Here is a 13966-nt window from a genome sequence, read left to right as displayed (position 1 = left end):
GTGAAAACAAACATGTGTGCTTGTATCCGTGTGTACCCACTGACTTCAGCCTACTTCTGGTAGAGAGGTTTCTTTGCTTCAAAAAATTACCCTTTTTTTCATGAACAACCTTCTTGTCTGCTGTGTAATCAATAATCTCTTGTAAACACTTTGACTTCTCTGCTTCTGCACCAGGAATGTCCAGCCCAAATCCATCTTATTCAACCACCGTGATTTTCACTTGGTCCCAAACATTCCAGATGAGCTCTTTCACACAACAGGAATTGGCTGTGAAATCAGTCTGGTTACACAGTTCTGTGATGTGTATTTCTGTGATGCCCATGGTAAAAGATGGGAAGTCTGTAATAAATGAAGAAGGGGGTGGAGCCTCTTTTCTAAGCAGTGAACCCAGGGAGTGCTCTAAAACTGTCCTGGTGCACCAGAGCAGCAGACCAGACTGTGACTCTCCCAGTGTGGGGCAGCTGCAGCAGTAATTTACTGGTGAGGAGCTAACACGTGATAGAACAGAACATGAGCAGCTTACAGCTGCTCACCTCTGGGCACACTGAGTGCCTGCCTGGCTCACATACCCAGGGAGTGAGGAGTAAGATGGCCTTCCATGCCAGACCCTGGTCTTCTGCTTGCTGAGCTAAAATAATGGTCATGGGCATTTTAGGTTCAGAGGGTGGGGAGTGCAGGTAAATCTTTTAATCAGAGGGATTTTGCCCAGCCTAGCAAGGATGGAGTAGTGCATATCTTTGCTATGAATAGTGCCAGACCACCACTCCAGGCAGTCCTGACCACATAGAGATTCACACCAGGCCAATAAATACGCAGTAGCTCCAGCCCAGCCAAACATAACTCTCACAGCTGCAATGGGGAGGGCAGGCTCAGACAATGGGCAGCCTTGCTGCTTAGCAGGGGTGCATTTTAAAGCTTTTTGGTTTTTTTGCCGTGATGTCTATCAATGTATATGAAGTAAAGATCTGCTTTCATATTTGTTTTTCCTTCTCTGATTTTAATTTTTGTCCTTTTTTTTTCCTCTGTAGCTATCAATCTGAGAAACCCAGAACTGTTTTGTACTCTCCTTCTTATATGTCAGGAACCAGTTGATAAAGATCTGTAAACCAAATGCAGAGGCTGTGCAAGCATAATGAAAGGAGTAATACAATTCTGTAGATCTTTTATTATCATTCCTCATGAAAGCACTGCACTTTGTGACAAAAATCTGCTACCTCAACCTTTTCAGACAGGGGCTACTATAGAGAGTTATTACTTTGGTGAGGTGAGGATGTAAGATTGATTTGTATGATGCCATCATACCGTGATGACATTAATTCCATTACCGCTATTTATTTTCTAAGCTTTTCCTTTTACAGGTCATTTACCTTTTTAAACTGCTGTAGGAAGTGGAAGGGCTGTGTTCAGCACCACAACCACAGCTGTACTTGGGCTACCCCTCTCACTGGCATGACACACACACCCTGCTCAAACTGCACCAAGTGTTTCACATTATTCTTTCAGATGTGTAATGCTCTGCACTTTGCTGCAAGGTAATTCTCTGATGCAGTAAGGAAAAAGGATATTGTACTAACATATGTTTTTTATGCCCCTAAACTTACTTTACTTTGATTGAGCAGATATTTAAAGATCAGTGCAAGGACCTTTAGCACTCTTCTCCAACACTGACAAAGGATTAACAGAGACCAACACCAGGCTGAGACTTGTGTGTTATGTTGACTTTTTTTTCACAGCTGAGCTATATATCTCCAAACACCAGGGTTTCTAATGCAAATGCTACAGCCCTTCACTGTAGCAACTTAGAGGAGCAATGCTATGATTTTAATAAAGCTGTCAGATTAAGTGACTGCATGGTTACACCATGATATTAATACGTGTTCTTAACTGTCAATTAGTTAACTGGCTAATAAAAAGAGCCTAGCTTATAGGATTTTACTAATGAATATAATGCTTTGTTTCTGGGCAAAACATATGCTTTGGATATATAATTAGGAAAAGGCTCCCCTCTCTCTCCCCCATCGAGAGAGCATGTGCAGCTGAATAAAGGAGCTCATTATACCTGTGAGGGGTCAAAGTCTGTGGATCTGTAGCTTATGGTATTATGACAGATTACAAAATCACTCTATTATGTTAGTCAATCTGTTTCCAAGCACAAGCTAGCAGGGAGCAGGGCACTAGAACCTCCCGAGCAGGGCACCCATTGGCTGTTCCCGGCGGTCTTATGATGGGTCAGCTGGCAGTGACACCACCTCTGACAGCTCACATGTCAGACCTTCCCTGCCTGACTTCTGCCTTTGTTATCACAGAGCCTCTTCACAGACAATCAATCTCTGCTTCAGGTTGCAAAGAGCTCCCAGTAAGAGCTGAAACAAATTTGAAATCCATGTGTAGCCATCGCTTCTGCTAATTAAAGGGAAAAGCAGAGCACTTGCGCTCCAGCTAACCTCTCTCAGGCTCTCACCTTAAAAAAATGAACTAAAAATTTTCTAAGTGGAGAGGGGAGTAGCTAAACAACAACAGCTGGGAGGGAAAACATTGGGTTCAGCTTTGGTGCGTGCGTCAGTTTAGAAGGAAAAAAGTACTTCATATGCGGGATAATGAGAATACAGACGTGATAGAGATCTTAAGAAATATTTGACTTTCCTATTCTTTAAGGGAAATTATTCTGCCAAAAAGTCTTATTCAGTCAACTCAGCATAGAACTCCTTGGTACCAAGGGGAAAGAAAATCCTCTTGTATTTGAGAAACACAGTAGTAGTCAGCACTGTGGGCACGTACACTTCTGACAGACTGCAACTTTCTGAGATCCTACCAAAGACAGGTGGTTCCACCACTACTTTGGGCTGGTTATTTTGCCCTCTCACCAGTCTGGCAGCTGCACCAAAGCCAGGAGGGCCCCAGGGCTGCCAGCATGGCACAGAAAGACTTGGGGGTAAATCAGAACAGGTAAGCTGGCTTAGGTAACCCTGAAGGACTGGAACTAACAAAACCACATTTGTGCTCTGTGGTCAATTGATTGTGGTGCCTAGGAAGATGCAAAATCTGACTGTAGCTTTTCCTGCAGCTGGGGTTTTTACAGGCTCCATCATGTGGGATTTTGTCATAGCTAACCAATGGAGAGGTCAGGCTGCTGCCTTTCTGAGGGGTAATTTCTTTCCTCAGCAGCCCTTATCATCAAACTTGTGAGAATTCCTATGGCATGTTCTCCCTTGAGTCCAGTTTGATTAAGATTTACCAAGAGATTCAAAATGTAGGATATCATAATCTTCATTCAAACCCCATAAAACACAAGCTCACTTTCCTCAGGAAGCCAAGCTCAGAATGTGCTTGCCCTGCCATTCGTTGAGAGCTTTTTTTTCCTTGAAATACCATGTAAAGAGCACAATTTTAACCATCCCATGTTTACAATAGGCACTGTGTTGCTCAGCAGCAATAGCAGCAGCAGCTTTTCTTTCATGCTGAGGAAGGGACCTGAGTCAGGGTTGGCCCCAAAACTAAGGAATGCCGTCATGCAGATGCCCTCATGCTCACCCTGGACTGGGGTTAACAAGCATTTAAGGAGCTGTTTGGCCATGTCAGAAGCAGACACAGGGCTGCTGGCTCCTGCACAGTGGACTGCCCAGACATCCAGAGATCAGAGCAGGAGCTTCAACCCCAAACCCACACAGTGTCCTTCCTGGAGACACCCATGTTTGGAGCCAAGTGTCACCAGAAATACAGTGCAGATACAGCATCAGAAGTCACAGTTCCTGGAGGACACAGGGTGGATCAGAAGAGATTTTTGTAGGATTATGTTGGACACCATACTGCCCCAGCAAGGACCTGGGCATGGGGTCTGACCTCCAGCAGTTCTTTCTCAGCACCTTCCTGGAGCCACTGACCTCACTTTCATTGGTGCCCCTGCAAAAGCAGGTAACTAAGAAGGTCAGCATAGACTTACCTTGGGGCAACGATCTCTGCATGACCCTGCTTGAGCAGGGGGGTTGGACCAGGTGACTTGCAGAGGTCCCTTCCATCATCAAGGATTCTGTGATTCTGTGATACTGTGAGGAGGACCAGTGTATATTTGATGTGTATAACAACAGTGAGCTGTGGATTTATTTCATAGCCTGCATGAAGTAAGGACTGTGATTCCAGAATCAAACCACCATATGAGTGATGAGGGATGAATCTTCAAAGCCACCATGGGTGCTCACAAATGAAGGGCTACTCACAGACATGGCTGAAGTGCTGCAAGGAAGCACCAGGGGGAACAACCAAGCACCTGTTTGAAAAGCAAGCAGAGGAAGCTGCTTATAGGACATAGTGAAGAGTTATTCCCACCCTACAGACTCCAGGAGCTATGCCAGCTGTCCTGCCCTAAGTGGAACACTGCTGGGACACCCAATCCTGAGTGACCTGTGCACCTCTCAGAGCTTCTGCTTCCCCTCTGTGTGCTTGCCCATTTTTGCAGTGATTTCCTTGGCATTACAGCTCACTGGGCTCCCCATTGGTTCCTGGTCAGAGCCCCTGGGCTGGCAGCATGTGACCATGGTGACTGTGGTTGTTCTGAGACCTTTAAAACCATCAATGTTACTCTCTCCCACCAACTTCTTCTGACTGCACTCTGGAGATTCCTTGGATTGCTTGATGTTTACCAAGTGATCGTGCCATTACCTGCTCGTGGTAATAAACTTCATTGTAGTTGCAAAGCACCCCCATAATTTTAACTTTGTCATTTGCAGTACCCCTCCAAATTAGCTGGAAAAGCACTGAAGTAAAATACAGGGTGAAAAATTAAAGTAGGAAATCTTTTCCTTTCTGTTTGAACCATCAGCCTAGGCAAAGAGAAGGAGAATTTCCCATAAATTAGTTTTGCTGTTATTATAACAAGACTGGAAGGGAACTTCTCCTTTACTGGGGAGCAGCCTTTCCTGGCAAACACCCTGACATGAAAATTGTAGAATTTGGAACAAAGCCTGGTTTTCAATAAAAACTCTCCGGTTTTTTTTTTTTTTTAAGTGTGGTTTCTTTTCTTATTAATCACCTCAAAGATAGTCTGTCAATCTGTGTCTCTTGGAGATAATATCTGTTGTACTTCAGGAGCTAGCTTGTCTTCTCAAATACATTCACAGGTTTTCATACATATTTATCCCATTTCATTGCAGAACATACAGCACCGTCGGTCATACAAACACCTCGTTAATCCCCAGAGGCTGAATCTGGGCATGGCAAGAGTCAGTTCATGTCCTTGGAGATCAACAGAGCAACATTAGTTTACACCAGGCAATGTTCTGATGCATTGGCTAGCAGCCAAGGAGTTCATGACTTTTATATGTTTCAACAAAAGGCGTTGAAAAGAGCTTTTGATATGGTTATTTGGTGAAAGAGATCAAACACTTCCCCTTTGCATTAATCCTTTTCATGTTTTCAGTGTATAAACTAATTTTTAAAAATCTCATCTTGCAGGTGTTCAAGCACATGGTTTGAGAAACAGTTATTTGGGGCATATGTGCTACTGAAAAGAAACGGCAAAGGTTTAGAAAATCCCAGCCAGCACAGAGAGCAAGAACAAAAAATGATGAGTCCTACTCCATTGTACCAGGATTGGCAGGCACAGTGGAGACAGGCTCCTGGACTAGAGATGACTCACTACAGCAGCTCTTACGTTCTTCAGTGGGCATTGTCTTTATGCCATTATCACCCCAAAGCCCATCCCTGGAAGTTACAGATGGCCGGGGCATGTTTCAATGACACAAGAAATGTATCACAGAGGCCCCACTGTGCTTACACGTGGTGTGAGAGGTGCTGGGCTGCTCCAGCAGCCATGATCCTGCCTGGTTGCTCCCGGGCTCATGCCAGGCTCAGGTCAGTGTGGATTTGCCACTGTGGGCAGGGAGCCAACAGCTTTCCCCTGAGTGGGGCAAGGGCAGAAAGGCTCCTGCTTCCATGGGGGGGTGAATCTTGTGTGGGTCCCTCTCTCAAAGTGGTAGGTGCTGTAGGGTTTGCCTGAGGGTCGGTAGAGGCTGAATTCATTTACCAATGACTCAGCACTTGTTTTCTGACCTCTGCAGCCCCTTTGTGAGCCCCAGACCACACTTGTTTGTATGAGCTTGGCTATTGTACATGTGCTGGGCTTAACTGCTGTTCCTGAAAGCTGCCCACAAAATGAGATTTACTTCTAAGAATTAACAAAACCCAGGCAGGCAGTCATACTCTCTTCATCCTTCCTGGATTTTTGATTTCTTTTTAAATGACCTCTAAACTATTTTCCCATTAAAGCAAGGTCTATTTTTAGGCTATCAATGTCATTTAATTAGTCATTTTGCACAAGAGGCACATCTGACTGGAATTTATGTTCTTTTTATCCTCTTTTAACAGCATACGCATTTTTTTCTACCAGTGAGTAAGATGGGGTCTCTTAGTCTTAGGTCTAACAATCTCTGCTTTTTTTTTCCCCTTTTACCTCATCTTCCCTCTCAGATGCTGGAAGCAAGTATAGTAGACAGTCTGTGCACCCCCATTTCACAGACTGACTCATGGCATAGGAGCTATGAAGCAATGTGCTCTGAAATCAAGAAGGTGCACTTAATAGGAAAAAGAAATAGATTCTAAATATTTATATATGTATTTCAGACATTTTCATCTGTTACTTGGATACCTGTCCATGTTGTCTTATGCTTACTGTCCCCTTGGAATGAGTTTCCAGGGTCAAAATATGAGAGTTTCATAATGTCAGACCATAAAGATAACTTACAGCTTGATTTCTGCCCCAGCCACATAAAGGATGGTGCTATTCCCTTACTGAGCTCTCACAGCTGGGTGAATATAAATTTTCGGGGGAAAAAAAGAAGCGCAGATCTTGAATCAAAATGTTCAGAAATAGAAACCATAGCAGAGAAGAAAACATAGTTTTGCCCAGCTTAAGTGCCTTCGAGATCTTATAGCTGATTGAGAAGAGTTAGTTCAAGCACAGAGCACATGGGTCACATCTGGCAGCCTTGTGCTCAACAGCCATGTATCCAAATCCCTGTGATGTGGCCATTTTGCTTACAGACCTCTAGACATGGCAGCAGCAAAAACCTTGAGAAGGCGAGAGATCAGATAGAGTGCAACTGTATATGTTTTGCTTTTCTCTTGAGGTTACCTACCTGCATGTAAGACTGCTGACTGCTGTACAGCAAGGTGTGCACTGCAGAGCAGTTATCCCACCTGGGAATAAACCCCCAAGCCCGAGGGAGAAGCCTGCTCCCTGTCCTAGAGCTCTAGTCCCTCTGCATCATAGTCAGAAAGTGCAGAACATGTGGTTTTACTTCCAACCTCCTATTACAGAGGGTTGCTTTCACTTGAACTAAAGTAAGTAGACATCTGTATGCATAAGCAGCAGAAATCTGCCCCTGCTACCAGTCGCTGGGGATCAGCTTGTGCACACAATCTGCCAAGGAAAGCGAGAGAGAAGCCATATAAAGAAACTAGGCATGGGAAGCCCCTTCACCTCCTCCATTTTTGGAGTGGTTCCTTGCTAGCCAGTTGTTTTGTGAGACAGCCACACACTCCCCAACTAGGCTGACACACACGGGGTGCTGGGTCAAAGCAGCCTCTGCTGTATGGCTCTTAGAGGATGCAGATAAACTTGTACAGTGATGGCACAGCTTCTCAGGACTTTCTAAGCCTCTACTCAAATGTAAAGCCAACAATTACGGTTACCATTAGTGACCTGGACGTCTGCTTACATATCAGAACCTCATTATGATACGTGCTGCACAGTGCACAGTGAACCTCTGGTGCCTGTGACCCTCCTTCATGTATGGGCAGTGGGATCATTGCTAGAGCCCTGGCAGCAGCCATACAGGGAAAGGAACCTTCAGCTGAGCAAACTGCAAAGAGAGGCCAGGTGCTTCTGCAGAGAAAATGAAATCTGTCAGTACTGCTTCAGCCTCTGAACCAATAACAGGCAGGAGAGGAGAGCCTCCCTACTCTCTGCTCAGGAAGAGCCATGTTGAAGTTTGCTTACTAGCTTTGTGGGCAGCTTTTCTTTCAGCCCTGTGGGTGCACAGGAACAGCCTCTGCTCACTAAGGGCTCCAGCACTCTGCAGCCCACTGCAAAGCTTGAGGACTTGTAGCATTCAGCAGCTGTGAACTTGTGTTACTGGGAAGAAAATCTCTGTGTTCACGTGTAAAGCTCTTTTTGAAGTATTTTGATACCAGACAGAGATAAACAACACTTCTTAATAAAACACCATCTGCTTGTGCTGTGAAACATCAAGTGTTAAAGGGATTCTGCTCTAAGATGGTCTTTCGGAGACAGTCTGTGTAAAGTTGCTTTCATCTCCAATAGTCTTTCTTGTCCTTTAAGGTCATGGACTTCTCTTTTCTTTCCAACCCTAGTGACTGTGAATCTCACAGTCAGCTGGATAACCGTCCCTCACAGTCAGCTGGATAACATCCTCAGGGAATGCTGCCATAATTATTTGCAGCATTGTGAGAACCCAGCTCCCATCTGGTGAAACCGTAGTAAGCTGCACCCATCCTGCTTGAATCAGGATTGCAGATATTAAAGATAGAGCAGCAATCACAGGGTGCAGAAACCCTTTCTGAGATGGCAGAGGGTACTCCATCACAGTGCAGTAGCATAAAGGCAGAAGAACCACCAGACATCATGGATTTTAGACCTAGGAGATGTGACACCAAGTCCTGGGAGAACAGAACATCTGAAAGATGTTGATTGTAGATTTGACAGTCAGAAGAAACAGTCAGAGAAGGATGGTCTGGTACGGAGCACCAGTCAGGGATGGCATGATGCTTCCCCTTGCATTGACCCTAACAGCCTTGACTGAGTTAGAGCTGTGGTTTTCAGCCTCAGCAGTGCCACACATTGCACTGAAGGTCTCCAGGGAGGTGACCAGGAAAAGCAAGTTCACATACCTGTACAGCATACTTTGAATAAAGCAAGTTCAAAGCCCCACTAGTGAAAAAACAGGAGACTATCAACTGAAATAAAGTTGACAGACAGAAACTAAAGACCATTTGAATGCTGAACTTGACCCAGTATTTTCAAAAATACCTTACAGCTGAAAAAGAAGGAATATTATTCAGAAATAATAAGTCTCACAGGAGCCCAAGTCCTGCTTTCAAAATGGCTTGACTGTTGGGATGCTACACTGTTCTGTGGGTCAGTGGGTTTGACTGTATTTCTGAAGGCTAGGTGTGGACTTCCAAGTCACTAATGGGGAAAATGGTTGTCATTTGTTCCCTCAGAAATCCTAGCTGTTGCCTCATGGATGCAATAGATAGGAGGACAGCTGTCACAGGGAAAGCTGCTGGGCTTTGGCATGGCCCATTAGTGTGTTGGACTCCAGCAGCTTCCCAGTACAGAAAGATGCAGCAGCACTGCTGAGACCAAGCTAAAGCCAGAGGCTCCAGTCCCTCATGTTACCATGAATAAAAATCCAAGAGGCAGAAAATCCTATGCCTTCTGGAGAAATTAAGCTCTGGCAACTCCTGTAGCCTTTCAAGGAACAAGAGACCCATTTTATTTAGGGAGTTTACAGTTGTTTTGCTAAATTGGAGGGTGCTGTTATATTTACCACATTTTTCTTTCCTTCCCCAACAATGCTGTTACCAGCAGAGAACAGACAGCATTTCTGGTGGGTAGTGAACCTGCTGCCAGCGGCCTTCCCTGATGAGATGCTGCTGTGGAACTCCAGGGGGCAAGCTGTGTGCATGCCTTTTGCAGAAAGCAGCCAGCTAAATATCACAGAAATAAACAGGCAAGGTTGCTTTGGCCATGCCAGCCAACAGGCAAGCTAAAAGCCAATGAAATTGTTCCAGGAAAAAATAAAAGAAAAGCTTAATCTTAGTAAAAATATAGTCCCTGAGCACTGGCAGGGTCAGGGTCAGATTGGGTTACGTGTTGTATAAGCCCCCATTATACAAGCCAAGGCAGGGCAGAGGCTTTCCCAGGACTATTCAATCCTCCTTTCTCTTGCTCAGTTTCACTGTTGCTCCCTCATTCCTTCCTTCTCACTGTCCCTTCTCCTGCTGCTTGCTTGGACATCAAACAGGTGAGTCCAAATGCTTCCATCACTGTGAGTTAGAGCACACATCACTTGCTCTTTGAATGAAGTATGACTGTGGGACCTTATGAGTGGGCCTGAAGTTGCTCATGTGAGCTGTTGAGGACATTATTTTCCCCTTGAAGCATGCATATTCCTTTTAGGGCACTCCATCACATTCACCTTGAGATTCTGCTTTTCCATGAAGAAGTGTCATATCAGTAACAAATTTCTGTGCATCCCAGCCCTCACCCTTCAAGCAAGTGTTCTGAAAGCATCTTCAGGCTATCTTTTTTTTTTTTTTTTTAAATGGAGAAATGCAAAGTGATGCTGCTCCTCCTAACAGACTTCCAGAATGCATTTGCTTCTTCAGAAATAGCCTCCTTCAATCCCTCGACTCTCCCTTTGCCAGATTACTTTCAATTCTCTGTTCTGACCACACGGAGAAAAGCAGCATTCACTGGAAATAACGTGCACCTTCCAGAGTGAGAACCACCACCTCCATTTGAAAACCAACTCCAGCACAGTGCAAATGCACTACTTTTCACATTCTTTATCATTTCTACGTGTTTAAGTAATTGCTGTCAACTCAGCACACATCTGCAATATTTTGAAACCCATTTCTCTGGTTTTGATATTCTAAGTTTGACTCCAAGACCCTAAAAAGCTGCTGAAATACATATTGGCAACTCATCATAATCTTTCAAAGAAAAAGAAACGTAACAGAAAATTCATTGCAATTTTTAGAACTATGGAGAATATACTGAAGCCCTAACAAATACAACTTGTTTCTTAATCAACAATAAGGGAAGTTAATTATCTAAAGCATGTCTTTTCATGACAGAGGGAAAGAACAAAACAGTAACCAAAACCCACTGACTTTACAGACTCCCAGTTGAAGTTTGCCCCTGTAGCAGGAAGAGAATACCACACAGTTTTACCTGGAAACTGGAGAGCTTAAGCTTTTTAGATCTGGCCAGTATTATACAATAGAACAGATTTTCTATTACACAATACGGGACAGGTATAAAATACCTGTATCACCCTTATTTCCCTGTCCCCTGCTATAGGCTCTTTTGAAAACCTTAAGTCTTTACCACATCTATTTTAGGACTCTTCCTTGCAAGGCCAAGACGCCTGCTCCTTGCAGTCTGTTTTTTTCTGCAGCACAGTAAATTGCTACCCTTTGAAATGCTTGAAAAAAAATTTTGAATGAAGTCCAAAGGAATAGCCAGTGGCTGTTCTCTCTGTCTTAACCTAGATCAGTTTGACATAAGCCATTTATTTCATGGTTAACCCCGGAAAAATCCTGCAGGGAATATAAATTTGTGCATTAATCCTGCTCACTGGTTTGGATCCACTTAGGTTTGGATGAAGGAGGTGCCATGCTGCAATCCCCCAACTCAAATTTACTGTTTCAAATGCTTTATGAAAATATCATTCCAGAGCCTTCCATGATCCTCACACAAACTCATTATTGGAGAGGAGAGAAAGAGACACCACTGTAAGCACTGAGCATTAAAATGAAATATAAAGCAGCATTAAAGTTGCTCCGTGCTTAATGCTGCAGTTTAAGCAGCTAATCTTGTTTCGGTTGAATGGCATGTTCATTACAGCAAATAAATCAGTAACATGTAGGATTATTGAAGAGGAAAGACATATTAAACCAGTTTAGGGCATCATATTGATTTTTCAATATTTTTTTTCAGTGTCCGATTTAGCTTGGCGTTTTTCAACAGTCAGTTCTAATAAACGCTTGTATAGCAGAGATTAAGCAGGTGGGAACACTGCCCAGAAAGAGTATTATGAATAACTTAATGCACTGGTTTAATTGCAGCAATCCATGATACTTACTGTGCTGGCACCAGAGGGGAATTTTCAGTATTAGAAGTTAAAACTTCAACCAAGCTACTAGCGAGTATCTCCCTTTTATTAAATATTTGAAAGAGCTTTCCAATATTTTCACTTCAGATGAGAGCAGGGAAGATTTCAGAGTTCATGTAACTATTTAACTTATTTCTACCACAACTAATTAAGTTATTTTTTAAAAATAGTTATCATTTACTTGGCACAACTTTGCCTCTCTGACACTGCAAAACATTGCAGCCGTGTCCCTGCTGTCCCTGTGCCCAGTCAGCCCTATTCTGCCCAATCCCCTTTGCAAACAATGCACAGAAGCAAAAAAGCCCAACCCTATCTCACACTTCAAGCAACAGGCTCCTTACAAAGCTATACTGTAGAGTATTCCCATATTGCTTTCCCACATTGCACCAGCATCCTTGCCACAGTTCAGAGAAATGAGTCCTTTTGGAGTCTATCCATTTGGCGATGGCCATACTTGAGTAGCAACATAGTTGACCTTAAGAGGTCTCAAAGTAGGGCTGGCAGGAGAAGAAACACAGTTAAAGCTTAGGTAAAAGAGCAAAGGGCCAGATGGCCTCCCCTCAGCCTCAGCAATTTGTCCACATAGAGTGGAGACGTCTGGGTAGAACACCAATGACATTTGCAGTAATCAAGCTCCTGTCCCACACACCATACACCAAAACACCAAGGCAAGGATTCAGTGAGAAGTTGTTTTATCTGTGGGGAAAAAAAATACAGCATTTTCTTCTCCGTAAAAGGCTGAAAGGAACAACATCTGTTCGCAGGACAAAAACCTCCCTTTTCCTTCACCTCCAACCTGTGCAAGGTATGAAAGTCCATCTTAGCCCACCGCACCTCTGGAGAAGTGTGCCTGCTCATGCATGCTCCCATGCACTCACCTTAGCCAGCACAAATCAGAAATGCCCCAAGCACCACCTCTGGCCTGAAGCAGATGCTGGGGGAAACCAGCTTGGAGCAGCACCAACTTTCCAGCAGAGCAAAGCCCTGAAGCTGTGTGCAATAGCAGAACACACTGGTCTGACAGCTCCCTAAGCCCACACACAGTCCTGGGTACAGACCCTGCCAGGAACCCTCACAATGGCCAACAGAGATGCTAGTATCTATAACAAACACCTGTGCTTGCAAAAGGTTATCACACAACTGATTGTGGTCACTGATCACTTCACCTCTTGTTTTCTTCCTTTCCATGCTATTTTTGCCTTAGATTAGACCAGGGCCTCCAAGACAGCAAGCGCTTTTCAACTCTCGGCACAATGCAAGGCCACATTAACGCACTAATTGCACATAAATCATCCTGGCTGGCTCCAACAAGTAGCAACAGACACCTATCACAATGCTGGGAGAAGCAATGCTCCAGAGTAGTTGCAGAATTTACTGGATCAGCTCTTCCGATGTGTAACTTTTTACACTGGCAAAGATACAGAATGTGCCTCCTGCACAAACTTGAATATCAGGCTAAAAAAGCTTACAACAGTCTCAGAAGGAAAATTCACAATGAAATATGAACAAAAATTGGTAAGTTACTCATACATTCTGATTAGGAGTGCAGTAATTTTGCTAATCACACAGTTTATCATTCCAGAGAAACTCTATATTCAGGGCACGAAAACTTAGGTATAAATTAGCAGAAACACAAAAAGATTTGACGGTACTTGATTAACTGGACAGAATGCACTAGAAACAAAACATTAGGAAACTGAAGCCATTTTGTGATTGTAGCAGGTATTTAATAAAGATGGAAAAAACAGTCATTACACAAAAAATATATATTTCTGGTTTGTTTTGAAGAAGTCCCTTGTTCAATGCTAAACAAGAGTCCTCACTCAGCTCAAAATAGAACAGGAGCTTTGTAAAGAACCTTTGAACCAAGATTATTTTGACACCATCACACAATTCAGCTGTCCTACCAGAAGAAAGCAGTTGCTTTTAAGTAACTCAGAAGAAAGTCCCTGTTGTCATCCTACTACTTCCTCCCATTCCTCACCTATGCAGGCAGCCCCTCTGCATGTCCCATCACAGACCAGTGGGGGACCCGGGGCTCAGCTGCA

This window comes from Manacus candei, unplaced genomic scaffold, assembly GCF_025592945.1.
Source record: "Manacus candei isolate 608988 ecotype Guabito, Panama unplaced genomic scaffold, ASM2559294v1 h1tg000034l, whole genome shotgun sequence".
Lineage (NCBI taxonomy): Eukaryota > Metazoa > Chordata > Aves > Passeriformes > Pipridae > Manacus > Manacus candei.
This window is presented reverse-complemented; position numbering follows the sequence as displayed.